We start from the raw sequence: 14,798 nt of genomic DNA on the forward strand, positions 1-14,798 counted from the left end.
CTTTCGGAAGCTGAAGTGGGAGGATCGCTTGAGGCCAGGAGTTCGAGAAAACCTGTGCATCATAGTGAGACCCTGTCTCTCAAAAAATATTTTTTTGGCTGGGTGCGGTGGCTCACGCCTGTAATCCTAGCACTTTGGGAGGCCGAGGTGGGTAGATCACCTGAGGTCAGGACTTCAAGACCAGCCTGGCCATCATGGTGAAACCCCACCTTTAAAAAAAATAATAAAATATTTTTTTAATTAGCTGGGTGTGGTGGCAGGCACCTATAATCCCAGCTATTTGGGAGGCTGAGGTGGGAGGATTGCCTGAGCCTAGGAGTCTGAGGCTGCAGTGAGCCATGATTGTGCCACTGCACTCTAGCCTGTTAAAGCAAACAAAACCCTGTTCTTTAAAAACAAAACCAAAAAAAAGTTTAGGCATGGTGTGTCACGCCTGTAATCCCACCACTTTGGGAGGTCTAGGTGGGCAGATCACTTGAGGCCAGGAGTTGAAGAGCAACCTGGGCAACATGGCGAAACCTCATCTCTACTAAAAATAAAAAATTTATTACCACTGATTCTAAAAAAAAAAAGTAAAAAAAAAAAAATTAAAATAAAAAATTTAGGCCGGGCGTGTTGGCTCACGCCTGTAATCTCAGCACTTTGAGAGGCCGAGGCAGGTGGATCACCTGAGGTCAGGAGTTCAAGACCAGCCTGGCCAACATGGTGGAAACCCTGTCTTAGAAAAAATTTAGATGGGTGTGGTGGTATGTACCTGTAATCGTAGCTACTTGGAAAGCAGAGGCTGCAGTGAGCCAAGATAGCCCCACTGCACTCCAGCCTGGGCGACAGAGTGAAACTTTCTCCAAAAAAAAAAAGATAAATTGAGAGTGAAAAGTAAATTGCTCATAGTCCCAGTAGTAAGTGGCAGAGCCAAGAACTGAACACAGCAGCGTAGGAGGTGTTACCCCATTTAATAGGTAACCGGGAGCTTGGGAAAGAAAAGTAAGACAGGAGCAAGCCAAGGACAACCACAGCTGTGTGCCTGACTAGGTGCCTTCCCTCCGGTGCTGCCCTCCTGCACAGCGGCTGTGGGAGGCCTAACTTCTTCCTGAACAGGAGCTATGGGCCCCAGAGGCCCCTCCCGCCCCACCTTGTTATTCCCAGTGCTGGGGACCAGGGTGGTGTCTGCTGCTTCTGGGCTGCAATGCCAGCATATTATACAGTGCTGACCTGGACACAGGATGTTGGCTTCTGTGAAGTCCATCTACGTTCCTGGCTTCTGATTGTGCTGAAGTGAGCAAAGAGAACCTGTCGGCCTGTATTGGGGCTTTAGGAGTCTCTGCTGTGGTTTTTTTTTTTTTTTTTTTTTTTTGAGACAGAGTTTTGCTCTTGTTACCCAGGCTGGAGTGCAATGGCACGATCTTGGCTCACCGCAACCTCCGCCTCCTGGGCTCAGGCAATTCTCCTGCCTCAGCCTCCTGAGTAGCTGGGATTACAGGCACGTGCCACCACGCCCAGCTAGTTTTTTGTATTTTTAGTAGAGACGGGGGTTTCACCATGTTGACCAGGATGGTCTCGATCTCTCGACCTCGTGATCCACCCGCCTCGGCCTCCCAAAGTGCTGGGATTACAGGCTTGAGCCACCGCGCCCAGCCTGTTTTTTTGTTTTTTTTAGGCAGGACCTTAACCCTGTTGCCCAGGCTGAAGTGCAGTGGCACAATCAGCTCACTGCAGCCTCAACCTCCTGGACTCAAGCAATCCTGCCACCTCAGCCTCCCATGCACTGTCAAACCCGACTTAAATTTTGTATTCTTAGTAGAGTCAAGGTTTCACCATGTTGGCTAGGCTGGTCTCAAACTCCTGAGCTCAGGTGATCCTCCTGCCTCAGCTCAAGTTGTGGGATTACAGGCGTGAGCTCCCAAGCCTGGCCCTGCTGTGGAGTGTTAATTCCATTAAGATGAACACTTAATAGTCCCTACAGACTGGCAGAGCTGGGGCTGAGGTCACACCATGTGGCGTCGGTTTTAGCACAGGCCATCCCAGTGCTGGAGGGAGGAGGCCCTGATCAATGGGAGCAGGCCGGGAGCCTCCGAAGGGGTGGAGGCTGTTTGACTCAGAGCAGGGGTCAGGAAGCCATAGTCGAGGGCAGATCAGGAGCTGGGAGCAGGGTGAGAGCCAGCTGTGGCTGCTCCGGCAGTTGAAGGCCAGGCCCTTTGCCTATCCGGGGTCCTGCTGTGGCTGGGGAGGGGGGGCACTGTTGCAGCAAGTGAGGCTGAGGGGTGGCCTAGACACTAGTGGCTTCCCCTCAGTGGTGACAAAGGACTAGGCAGTAGGCAGCCATGTTCACTGACTGTTGTAGTGAGGTCTCAAGCCACCAAGAGCAGGCACCGTGGGTGGCATGGGGCAGCACATGCCCTCAAAGTTCAGCGTGTTGTGAAACTGTCCCCATGCCTACCTTGATGCTGGGCAGGTGGGCCACACAGGGACGTCACACTTGGGAGCTGCGGAGGGACCACTACATGGCGGCCCCGCTCCTGAATGTTGGATACATGGAATGGGGAAGGTGGGGTATGCGGCTCCAGGGGTCAAGGGATGAGGAGTTCAGGTTAGGGCCCTCTGAGGGCCCCAGCAGTGAGACTGGTGTCCAGGAATAATGAAAAGGAGTGGGGACCCACCTTAAGCTGATCAGGTGTCTAGAGGCAAGAGAGGCCCCTGGGTTGGGCTAGCCCGGGGGCTCATGCCTGTAATCCTAGCGCTTTGGGAGGCCGAGGCAGGCAAATCGCCTGAGGTCAATTCAAGATCAACGTTACCAACATGGAGAAACCCTGTCTCTACAAAAAAAAAAAAAAAAAAAAAAAAAAGAAAAAAAATTAGCCAGGTGTGATGGTGCATGCCTGTAATCCCTGCTACTCAGGAGGCTGGGCCAGGAGAATCGCTTGAACCCGAGAGGTGGAGGTTTCCGTGAGCTATCATGCCACTGCACTCCAGCGTGGGCCACAGGAGCAAAACTCCGTCTCAAAAAAAAAAAAAAAGGCCAGGCATGGTGGCTCAAGCCTGTAATCCCAGCACTTTGGGAGGCCGAGGAGGGTGGATCACGAGGTCGAGAGATCGAGACCATCCTGGTCAACATGGTGAAACCCCGTCTCTACTAAAAATACAAAAAACTAGCTGGGCATGGTGGCATGTGCCTGTAATCCCAGCTACTCAGGAGGCTGAGGCAGGAGAATTGCCTGAACCCAGGAGGCGGAGGTTGCGGTGAGCCGAGATCGCGCCATTGCACTCCAGCCTGGGTAACAAGAGCGAAACTCCGCCTCAGAAAAAAAAAAAAAAGGCCCATGGGTATTGGAGCTGTGGGCAGCAGGCAGAAGGCCTGTGCGCAGAAGGCAGAGGGCCTGGATGCGCTCTACAGCCAGGTAGGGGCGAGGATGGGGGCCAGCCCATGATGAAGGGAAACAAGGCCTGAGAAGCTGGTCTTCACCAAGCTGGAGCTACGGTCCCCCTCCACCTGGTGCAAATGCAGTGATCTTGCCCTCATTACACAAGGCTGCTGTCTGTGGGCTCCGATCCTGAAGGGGTTAACCCAGCCCTCAGCTTGCACCATTCCCTCTCGAGGCTGCCAGACCCCTGGGGCCCCCAGCCAGGACAGCTGTGCCTGCCTAGAGCACAATCCTCCACCCTCAACCCCACCCCCGACAGCTGTGTCTGGGCCTGCTCCCTGGACGCCTAGCAACAGCTGTGCCACAGGAAGAGCAAACACCCTTCAGGAACCCTTATTTCTGTCCTGCCCCCTCCCTTCATCATTACCTGCTTAGGTTTCCCAAAGCAGCTCTTCCAATGAGGATACTTCTCCCTCCACCTTCTCCTGCTGGACTTTGCATTAGCACCCCCATTTTGCAGATGGGGAAGCTACGGCTCACTCAGGGAAAGGCATATCCTCAACGTCACCCAGCACACCAGTGTAGGCCTGTACCTCCTCCCTCAAGCCCCTTGTTCACCCTCCTCCTCTGGGCACTGGGCCCTTCCTGTGTCTTCACTAGAGTCTCCTGCTGGTGCTCTCACCCCAAGAGTCATTCCCCCACAGGCAGATGGAGAGGCCCTAGCTGCCCTCCGCCTGGCTCCGTCGAACCCTCATCCGGAAGCCCTCCCTCTGGCCAGCCCCAGGGCTCGGAGCCTGGTACCGACCTGACGTGCCAGGAGGAGAGACCAGGCCAGGTGGAGAAACTGGAGACCCAAAACTCTGTTTTTGTTTTTGAGATGGAATCTCGCTCTGTAACCCAGGCTGGAGTGCAGTGGTGCAATCTTGGCTTACTGCAACCTCCGCCTCCTGTGTTCAAGCGATCAATTCTCTTGCCTCAGCCTCCCGAATAGCTGGGATTACAGGCACCCGCCACCACGTCTGGCTAATTTTTGTATTTTTTAGTAGAGACCATGTTAGTCAGCCTGGTCTTGAACTCCTGACCTCAGGTGATCCGCCCGCCTTGGCCTTCCAAAGTGATGGGATTACTGTCGTGAACCACTGCGCCAGCCAAAACTCAGGTTCTTACCAACTCCAGCTCAGATGCTTTGGGAGGTGGCAAGCTCTAGAAGGTGTGCAGGGGAGGGGAAGCTGAGGGATTTCTACCTGCTGGCTCCGCAGGATTGGGGTGCAGCACCCTCCCTGGGCCTCGAAGCTCCATATTTAGACCAGAGCAGTTGCTGGGCCAGAGCCTTTCATGGAGAGAGGGCAGGCCTTGGGTGGGGAGATCTAGTGTTTGCCTAGCCCATGTGTAAACAGTAGATCTGGGGGCCGGCTCTAGGATGGGGCACCTGGTGTGACAATCAGTGACTGGAGGCCTGAACCAGCTCCCCTACCCATCCCCAAGGCTTGGGATCTATCCCTAGTGCCCCACTTGGGAGGAAGCAGGTTGAGCCCTGGGATCAGAGAGACCAAGGGCTCAAGAGACATGGATCTCACCCCTTGGTATGGAGAGACTCCCTAGCAAGCATTCTGTGGGGGCAGTCCCAGGTCGGGGAACTAAGCTCCCAGTCCTTGCAGGCAGCACAGCAGCTGTCCAGGGTAATAGATTGGGTCCCTGTCCTGTAGAAGATCCCTGTCACAGAGTCTGTTACCACATGGGACACATCTCGCTCATTGGACCAACAAAACCCCCCTTCTCCTTGCTTATTTTATTATTTTATTTATTTAGAGATGGAGTCTCATTTTGTCACTCAGGCTGGCGTGCAGTGATATGATCTCGGCTCACTGCAACCTCTGCCTCCCAGGTTCAAGCGATTGTTCTGCCTCAGCCTCCCGAGTACCTGGGACTACAGGTGTGTGCCACCACGCCCAGCTAATTTTTGTATTTGTAGTAGAGACAGGGTTTCACCATGTTGGCCAGGTGGTCTCGAACTCATGATCTCAGGTCATCTTCCTGCCTCTGCCTCCCAAAGTGCTGAGATTACAGGCGTGAGCCACTGTACCTGGCCTTATTCATTTTTTTGAGATGGGGTCTCTCTCTGTCACCCAGGCTGGAATGCAGTGGTACAATGATAGCTCACTGCAGCCTCAACCTCCTGGGCTCAAGCAATCTTCCTGCCTTAGCCTTCTGAGTAGCTAGGACTACAGGTGCACGCCACCATGCCCGGCTAATTTTTTGTTTTTAGTAAAGACGGGGTCTCACTATGTTGCCTGGGCTGGTCTCGAACTCCTGATCTCAAATGATCTTCCCACTTGGGCCTTCCAAAGTGTTGGGATTACAGGTGTGAGCCACTGTACCTGGCCTCTCTTGTTTGTTTATTTGTTTATTTATTTATTGAGACAGAGTTTCACACTGTTGCTCGGGCTGAAGTGCAGTGGTGCAATCTCAGCTCACCACAACCTCCACCTCCCAGGTTCAAGTGATTCTCCTGCCTCAGCCTCCCGAGTAGCTGGGACTACAGGCATGCGCCAACATGCCCAGCTAATTTTTGTTTTTAGTAGAGACGGGGCTTCACTATGTTGGCCAGGCTGGTCTTGAACTCCTGACCTTGTGATCAGAGCCTCAGCCTCCCAAAGTGCTGGGATTACAGGTGTGAGCCACTGAGTCCAACCTCTTGTCAAATTTTTTTTTTTTTTTTTTTTTTTTTTTTTGAGACGGGGTTTCGCTCTTGTTACCCAGGCTGGAGTGCAATGGCGCGATCTCGGCTCACCGCAACCTCCGCCTCCTGGGTTCAGGCAATTCTCCTTCGTCAGCCTCCTGAGCAGCTGGGATTACAGGCACGCGCCACCATGCCCAGCTAATTTTTTGTATTTTTAGTAGAGACGGGGTTTCACCATGTTGACCAGGATGGTCTCGATCTCTTGACCTCGTGATCCACCCGCCTCGGCCTCCCAAAGTGCTGGGATTACAGGCTTGAGCCACCGCACCCAGTCAATTTTTTTTAAGTTTTTAATTGAAATGTAACAGACACACAGAAAAGTGCACAGTCATGAAAATCCTACCACTCATGATGGACTCATCACTAAGTGAACAGAATGACCAGTACCCAGAAGCCAATCATGCCTCTTCGTGGCTCCCGTCTTCCCTGTCCCCCTGGGGTCCCTACCTCATGGCTCAGACCAGCTTGCTGTTGGGCTTTGTATAAATAGAACCACGCGGTCTGTGCCCCTTCAGGTCTGGCCTCTGCCCTCAACATTGTCTGTGGGATCTATCCATGCCGGAGCTGGAGTTTGTTCTTTTTCTGCTGCTCCGTCACATCTCATTGTATCAATGCACCACACAGTCTCACTGCTCTCTTGTTGAAGGACTGTGCCTAAATTTTAGGAAAGGTTGGTTGCTGGGAGGGATGGGGAAAGAGCAGAGACCTTGGTATTAAGCCAATAGACAGACCTAGATGCAAGCCCTGCCTGGCACTAACAGACTCGACTGCAATATGGTACCTGCTTGCTAGCCTCTCTTTCCTCCACTCTGATGGGGATTCTGAGAGATACGCATCACAGGGACCTGAGGAACGCCCTGGAACAGAGCACAAACAAAAAGTTCAGTTCCCTAGCGCCAGAAAGTCCCCATCACCTCCTAGAGTCTCTCCAGGCCCCTTGCCTGTGCTGGGGCTCAGGACACACCACCCCAAAATGCGACTGTAGGAGACCAGAGTATCCCAGCCCAAAATATACTACTTTGGCATATTTTGAGCTGGTGATTCTGAGAAACTACAGACATAGGAGTAGCTCTGAAAAGCCAACCTTTTGAATTTTTTTTTTTTTTTTTTTTTTTTTTTGAGACAGATTTTCTTCACTCTGGTTGCCCAGGCTGCAGTGCAATGGCACGATCTCAGCTCACTGCAAACTGCCTCCTGGGTTGAAGCGATTCTCCTGCCTCAGCCTCCCGAGTAGCTGGGATTACAGGCATGTGCCACCACGCCTGGCTAATTTTTGTATTTTTAGTACAGTCGGGGTTTCTCTATGTTGGTCAAGCTGGTCTCGAACTCCCGACCTTGGATGATCCACCTGCCTCGGCCTCCCAAAGTGCTGGGATTAGTCATGAGCCACTGCACCTGGCTTTTTTTTTTTTTCCTTTGGGCACCAGGACCAACGATCACCAGCTGCCCAAGTACCAAAAATTATGCTTCCAAAATCTCTTGATGTCCATTCTGCATGAAAAGCAATCAAGTTGCCCTGCATGTACCACTTACGACAGAAGCCCTTTTTTTTTTTTTTTTTTTTTTTTTTTTTTTTTTGAGACGGAGTTTCGCTCTTGTAACCCAGGCTGGAGTGCAATGGCGCGATCTCGGCTCACCGCAACCTCCGCCTCCTGGGTTCAGGCAATTCTCCTGCCTCAGCCTCCTGAGTAGCTGGGACTACAGGCACGCGCCACCATGCCCAGCTAATTTTTTGTATTTTTAGGAGAGACGGGGTTTCACCACATTGACCAGGATGGTCTTGATCTGTTGACCTTGTGATCCACCCGCCTCGGCCTCCCAAAGTGCTGAGATTACAGGCGTGAGCCACCGCGCCCGGCCAGAAGCCCTTTTTAATAAATAAATTTAAAAAAAATTTTTTTAAATTAAAGGAATAAAGAATGGTTACTCCGGCCGGTCGCAGTGGCTCACACCTGTAATCCCAGCACTTTGGGAAGCCAAGGCAGGTGGATCCCTAGGTCAGGAGTTTAAGACCAGCCGGGGCAAGATGGTGAAACCCCATCTCTAGTAAAATACAAAAAAAAATAAGCTGGGCGTGGCGGCGGGCGCCTGTAGTCCCAGCTACTTGGGAGGCTGAGGCAGGAGAATTGCTTGAATCCAGGAGGTGGAGTTTGCAGTGAGCCGAGATGGCACTATTGCACTCCAGTCTGGCCGACAGAGTGAGACTCCATCTCAAAAAAAAAAAAAAAAAAGTGGCCGGGCGCGGTGGCTCAAGCCTGTAATCCCAGCACTTTGGGAGGCCGAGGCGGGTGGATCACGAGGTCAAGAGATCGAGACCATCCTGGTCAACATGGTGAAACCCCGTCTCTACTAAAAATACAAAAAATTAGCTGGACATGGTGGCGTGTGCCTGTAATCCCAGCTACTCAGGAGGCTGAGGCAGGAGAATTGCCTGAACCCAGGAGGCGGAGGTTGCGGTGAGCCGAGATCGTGCCATTGCACTCCAGCCTGGGTTAACAAGAGCGAAACTCCGTCTCAAAAAAAAAAAAAAAAAAAAAGTTACTCTGTAGGCAGAGCAGCAGCATGGGCTACTCGCTGACTACACTTGAGTTATTTCTTGATCATATGCTAAATAAGGGTGGATTATTCATGAGTTTTCCAGGAAAGGGGCAGGGATTTCCCAGAACTGAGGGCTCCTCTCCCCTTTAGACGATAAAGGATAACTTCCTGGTGTTGCCATGGTATTTGTAAACTGTCGTGGTGCTGATGGGAGTGTCTTTCAGCATGCTAATGTATTATAATTAGTGTATAATGAGCAGTGAGGATGACCAGAGGTCACTTTTGTTGCCATCTTGGTTATAAGTTATTTTATTATTATTATTTCTTTTTTTTTTTTTTGAGACAGGGTCTCACTCTATCACCCATGCAGTGGCATGATTTTGGCTCACTGCAACCTCTATCTCCCAGGCTCAAGCAATCCCCCCACCTCAGCCTCCCAAGTAGCTGGGACTACAGGCACTCGCATGTCACATCAGGCTTATTATTATTATTTTGTAGAGACAAGGGTTTTACTTTGTTGCCCAGGCTGGTCCTCCTGCCTCCCTGTCCTCCTTTTTTGCCTTTGCTTATTTATTTTTTGAGACAGAGCCTCATTCTGTCTTGATCTCTGCTCACTGTAACCTCCGCCTCTTGAGTTAAAGCGATTCTGCTACCTCAGCCGCCAAGTACCTGGGATCACAGGTGCACACCACCACACACAGGTAATTTATGTATTTTTAGTAGAGACAGGGTTTCACCATACTGGCCGGGCTGGTCTCGAACTCCTGACTTCAAGATCTGCCCACCTCGGCCTCCCAAAGTGCTGGGATTACAGGCATGAGCCACTGCACCTGGGCTCCTTTTTTGCCTTTAAAAATCCATTTACAACTGCTGCTAATCAGAGTATATATTCAGGACAAGTTGATTCTGTGCTTCCAGGTTATAATCATCAAACTTGGCCCAAATAAGCTCTCTGCTTATGTTAATTTTGTTTCAGCGTCTTCCTTTTAGGTCGCTATTTTATAATTTACATCCATAATGGAAATTTACATCCATAATGCAAATTTACATTAGTAAGAGTATATCAGGAAGAGGGCTGCTCCAGACACTTTTTTTTTTTTTTTTTTTGGAGACAGACTCTCACTCTGTTTACAGGCTGGAGTGCAGTGGCGCAATCTCAGCTCACTGCAGCCTTCAACACCCGCCTTCCAGGTTCAAGTGATTCTCCTGCCTCAGCTTCCTGAGTAGCTGGCACTACAGGCACGCACCACTATGTCCAGCTAATTTTTTGTATTTTTAATAGAGACGGAATTTCACCATGTTGGCCAGAATAGTCTCGATCTGTTGAACTCATGATCCGCCCGCCTCGGCCTCCCAAAGTTCTGGGATTATAGGCGTGAGCCACAGTGTCCGGCTGAGTTTCATGTTTTGTGGTACTCCCTTGTGTATGTGTATTAGGGTTCTCTGGAGGGACAGAACTAATAGGATCTATCTATCTATCTATCTATATCTATATCTATAAAAGGGAGTTTATTAAGTATTAACTTACATCATCACAAGGTCCCACGATAGGCTGCCTGCAAGCTGTCCCAAAACTGAAGAATCTAGAGTTTGATGTTTCAGGGCAGGAAGCATCCAGCATGAGAGAAAGATGTAGGCCGGGAGACTAGGCCAGTCTTGTCTTTTCACATATTTCTGCCTGCTTTGTAGTCTAGCCCCACTAGCAGGTGATTAGATGGTGCCCACCCAGATTGAGGGTGGGTCTGCCTTTCCCAGCCCAGACTCAAATGTTAATCTCCCTTGGCAACACCCTCATAGGCACACCCAGAATCAATACTTCCTATCCTTCAATCCAATCAAATTGACAATATTAACCATCATAGTATGCATGTAAGTAAAACTGTGTTTTCACCTGTTGACCTGTTAAGTCAATTTAGTTCATAGTCCAGCCAAATACCTAGAGTGGTGGAGGGAAGCCATTTTTCTCTTGCCTACACCTGACTATACTGATTTGGGAGTTATTTCTTTGTTTCCCAGTGCCCAACAAGCCCAGGAGGGGAGCAGGGAGGTCCTTGCCCCTTCCTTCTCCCAGTGGCAGCCAGTTGTGGCCTGGGCCTCTTAACTCTGTGCCCCTAGGACCAGGAGGGAGTTTAGAAGCATGGACTGTTGGCTAGGACTCAGGGCAGGGCAAGAACAGAGGCATGGTGGTTGTGGGTGGGGTTGGGCTGAGAATGCTAAGAAGTGGGCCAGGCACAGTGGCTTACGCCCGTAATCACAGTACTTCGTTCGGGAGGCTGAGGCAGGCAGATCACTTGAGGTCAGGAGTTTTGAGACCAGCCTGGCCAACATGGTGAAACCCTGTCTCTACTAAAAATACAAAAATTAGCCAGGTCTGGTGGTGCATGCTTGTAATCCCAGGTACTCAGGAGGCTGAGGGAGGATAATCATTTCAACCCAGGAGGCAGAGTTTGCAGTGAACTGAGATTGTACCACTGCATACCACTGCATACCAGTCTGAGCTACAGAACGACTCTGTCAAAAAACCAAAACAAAACCCATAAAAATAGAGTGGGGAAGGTGAGGGAGAGATGAAGAGGGATGAGCTTGGGGCCTGGGAACACATCCCTCCAGAGGAAGCTCAGACACAGCTCCCCTTCTAGGGCACCCCGAGTTCATTGCCACCTTGCTGTGAGACTGCCCCAACCATGGGCTGAGGTTTCCTCTCAAAGCTCCAGTTTCTCAGTCTCTTGCCACCCCATCACTACAGGCTTTGATGTTACTGACCTCACTGTCAAAACTGGAACTTCTGGAAACTCCATCTCTGCGGCAGCATGTGTGGTGGCTAAAAGCATGGGTTTTGGAGGTGACAGACCCGCCCTGGAATCCTGGCAAGGCAGCCTTGTAGCTTCAAGATCTCAAGCAAGTCCCTGACTCTTCAAGCCTATTTCCTCATTTGTAAAAATCTGAAATAGGCCAGGCGCAGTGGCTCTTGCCCGTGATCCCAGCATTCTGGGAGGCCATGGTGGGAGGATTGCTTGAGCCCAGGAGTTCAAAACCAGCCTGGGCAACGTAGCAGGACCTTGTCTCTACAAAAAATAAAAAGTTAGCCAGGTATGGTGGTGTATGCCTGTAGTCCCAACTACCAAGGCAAGAGGTCACTTGAGCCGGGGAGGTCGAGGCTGCAGTGAGCTGTGGTCATGATACTGCACTCCAGCTTAGGCAGCAGAGCAAGACACTGTCTCAAAATAATGAAATAGCCCAGGCATGGTGACTTCTGCCTGTAATTCCAGCACTTTGGGAGGCCAAGAAGGGCAGATTGCCTGAGGTCGGGAGTTCAAAACCAGCCTGACCAATGTGGCAAAACCCCATTTCTACTGAAAAAATACAAAATTGGCAGGGTGTGGTGACACATGCCTGTAATCCCAGCTACTTGGGAGGATGAAGCAGGAGAATTGCTTGAACCTAGGAGGCGAAGGTTATGGTAAGCCAACGTCGTGCCATTGTACTCCAGCCTGGGCAACAAGAGTGAAACTGTGTCTCAGGAAAATAATATGATAATAATGAAATAATAATAGCATATCTTTCATGACATTATTGTAAACCTGGAATGAGATTGCACCATGAAGACCTGGCCCAGTGGCTGGCCCCACACTCCCTTTCCTGGTGTGCCTTTTACCCAGTTGAATGCTGTTAAGCCTCCTGCAGCTCATAAACATTCCGAGTGTCTGGTTGGAAACAGTGGTGAACTAACACTGGCTCTGCCCTCAGGTGGCCCTGAGTCTTGATGGAGACACACTACCAAGTACCAGCTCAGCCAGGAGTCCCCCAACCCAGGCAGTGCTGAAGGTAATGAGAGGCAGACAGCCAGATAGAACAACAAAGTGGGTCTATCCGGGGGGCCAGCAGCCTACCGAGCTGAGAGCCTCAGGGGCTGAGAGCATTCCAGGCTGAAGGCCCTGAGTAGATTCTGATCCACATAGTGATTCTCTCTTAGCAGGTGACTATTATTAATAAACAGGTGTTCTGTATTTACTCATAATTCAAAAAATTCCAAGTAGGCAGCTTGGAATAAATAAATTACCATTAATTGCAAACTAAAAGGTATTCTCCACGACGGAGCCAGCAGCAGGATAAACTTAATGTTTCTCAACAGCCCACCTTGTGGGGCAGAGCTGTCACAGGTGTCACTGGGCACAAAGGAGACACAGGCCCAGGGTGGCCAGTGAAGGCATTCTGAGGTTGCCACCCCATGTAACTTCCTAGACCATCATGGTTTTATTTTCACCACAACACTTATATGATGGTTTCTAATTAAGTGCCTTTCTTTCCATCCAGAATGTCAGCTCTGTGACAAGAAACCTTATCCATGTTGTTTATACTGGTGTCTGCAATAGCTTCTGACACACAGTAGAGGCTAACAAATATTTGTTGAATAAAGTAAGTTATATCATTACCTGGAAGCCAGGAAGCAGGAATTAGCATGGTGAAAAAGGCAGCCTGGGTAGGAGTTGGAAAAAAATTAACATAAAATGCAGAAGCAACGCTGGATGTGGTGGCTCACGCCTGTAATCCCAACACTTTGGGAAGCCAAGGCAGGCAAATCACATGAGGCCAGGAGTTCAAGATCAGCCTGGCCAACATGGAGAAACCCTGTCGCTATTAAAAAGGCAAAAATTAGCCAGGTATGGTGGTGCACATCTGTAATCCCAGCTACTTGGGAGGGTGAGTCAGGAGAATTGCTTGAACCCAGGAGATGTAGGTTGCAGTGAGCCGAGATTGCACCACTGCTCTCCAGGCTGGGTGACAGCCTGTCTCAAAACAAAAGAAAACAAAACAAACTCAAGCAGGGGCAAGGTCAGGTACAGTGGTGCAAGTCCTGTAATCCCAGCACTTTGGGAAGCTGAGGCAGGTGAATCACCTGAGGTCAGGGGTTCGAGACCAGCCTAGCCAACATGGTAAAACCCTATCTCTATGAAAAATTCAAAAATTAGGCTGGGCGCGGTGACTCACACCTGTAATCCCAGCACTTTGGGAGGCTGAGGTGGGCAGATCATGAGTTTAGGAGTCCAAGACCAGCCTAATGAATATGTTGAAACTCCGTCTATTCTAAACATAAAAAAAATTAGCCAAGCGTGGTGGTGCATGCCTGTAGTCCAAGCTACTCAGGAAGTTGAGGCAAGAGAATCACGTGAACCTGGGAGGTGGAGGTTGCAGTGAGCTGAGATCGTGCCATTGCACTCCAGCCCAGAGCAAAACTCCATCTCAAAAAAAAAAAAAAAAAAAAAATAGAGCCGGGCGCGGTGGCTCAAGCTTGTAATCCCAGCACTTTGGGAGCCCGAGGCGGGTGGATCACGAGGTCGAGAGATCGAGACCATCCTGGTCAACATGGTGAAACCCTGTCTCTACTAAAAATACAAAAAATTAGCTGGGCGTGGTGGCGCATGCCTGTAATCCCAGCTACTCAGGAGGCTGAGGCAGGAGAATTGCCTGAACCCAGGAGGCGGAGGTTGCGGTGAGCCGAGATCGCGCCATTGCACTCCAGCCTGGGTAACAAGAGCGAAACTCCGTCTCTAAATAAATAAATAAATAAATAAATAAAAAATAAAATAGCTGGGCGTGGTGACAGGCACCTGTAATCCCAGCTACTCTGGAGGCTGAGTTGGGAGAATGTCTTGAGCCTGGGAGGTGGAGGTTGCAAGAGTGCCGTCAGCTGAGATCACACCACATTGTCCAGCCTGGGCAATAGAGCTAGACATTTTCTCAACAACAACAACAACAAAATGCAGAAGCAAAACACTTGGTGGTGGAAATCAGAGAGCAGGGTCGAAGGTGTGGAATATTGCAGAGTTTTGAGAGTTGAGGCTGGACAGTGACATCCAGGAATTGGGATTTTGCCTAGGAAGCAATGGGGAGCCACTGAAAGTATATGACTTGGTCAGATTTAGGTTTAAAAAACAAAGAAAGGCCGGGCGCGGTGGCTCACGCCTGTAATCCCAGCACTTTGGGAGGCCGAGGTGGTTGGATCACGAGGTCAAGAGAGCGAGACCATCCTGGTCAACATGGTGAAACCCCGTCTCTACTAAAAATACAAAAAATCAGCTGGGCATGGTGGCGCGTGCCTGTAATCCCAGCTACTCAGGAGGCTGAGGCAGGAGAATTGCCTGAACCCAGGAGGTGGAAGT

General features: G+C 50.4%; 1 non-coding gene across 1 annotated transcript; it reads right to left on the reverse strand.

Annotated features, from left to right (window-relative positions):
- Positions 1–7,515: 7,515 nt before the first annotated feature.
- Positions 7,516–7,648, reverse strand: LOC120364828 (U11 spliceosomal RNA). The gene has a single exon (XR_005579967.1). It is a non-coding gene; the product is annotated as a U11 spliceosomal RNA (small nuclear RNA).
- Positions 7,649–14,798: the final 7,150 nt, after the last annotated feature.

Source organism: Saimiri boliviensis, chromosome 6 (genome assembly GCF_048565385.1).
Source record: "Saimiri boliviensis isolate mSaiBol1 chromosome 6, mSaiBol1.pri, whole genome shotgun sequence".
Lineage (NCBI taxonomy): Eukaryota > Metazoa > Chordata > Mammalia > Primates > Cebidae > Saimiri > Saimiri boliviensis.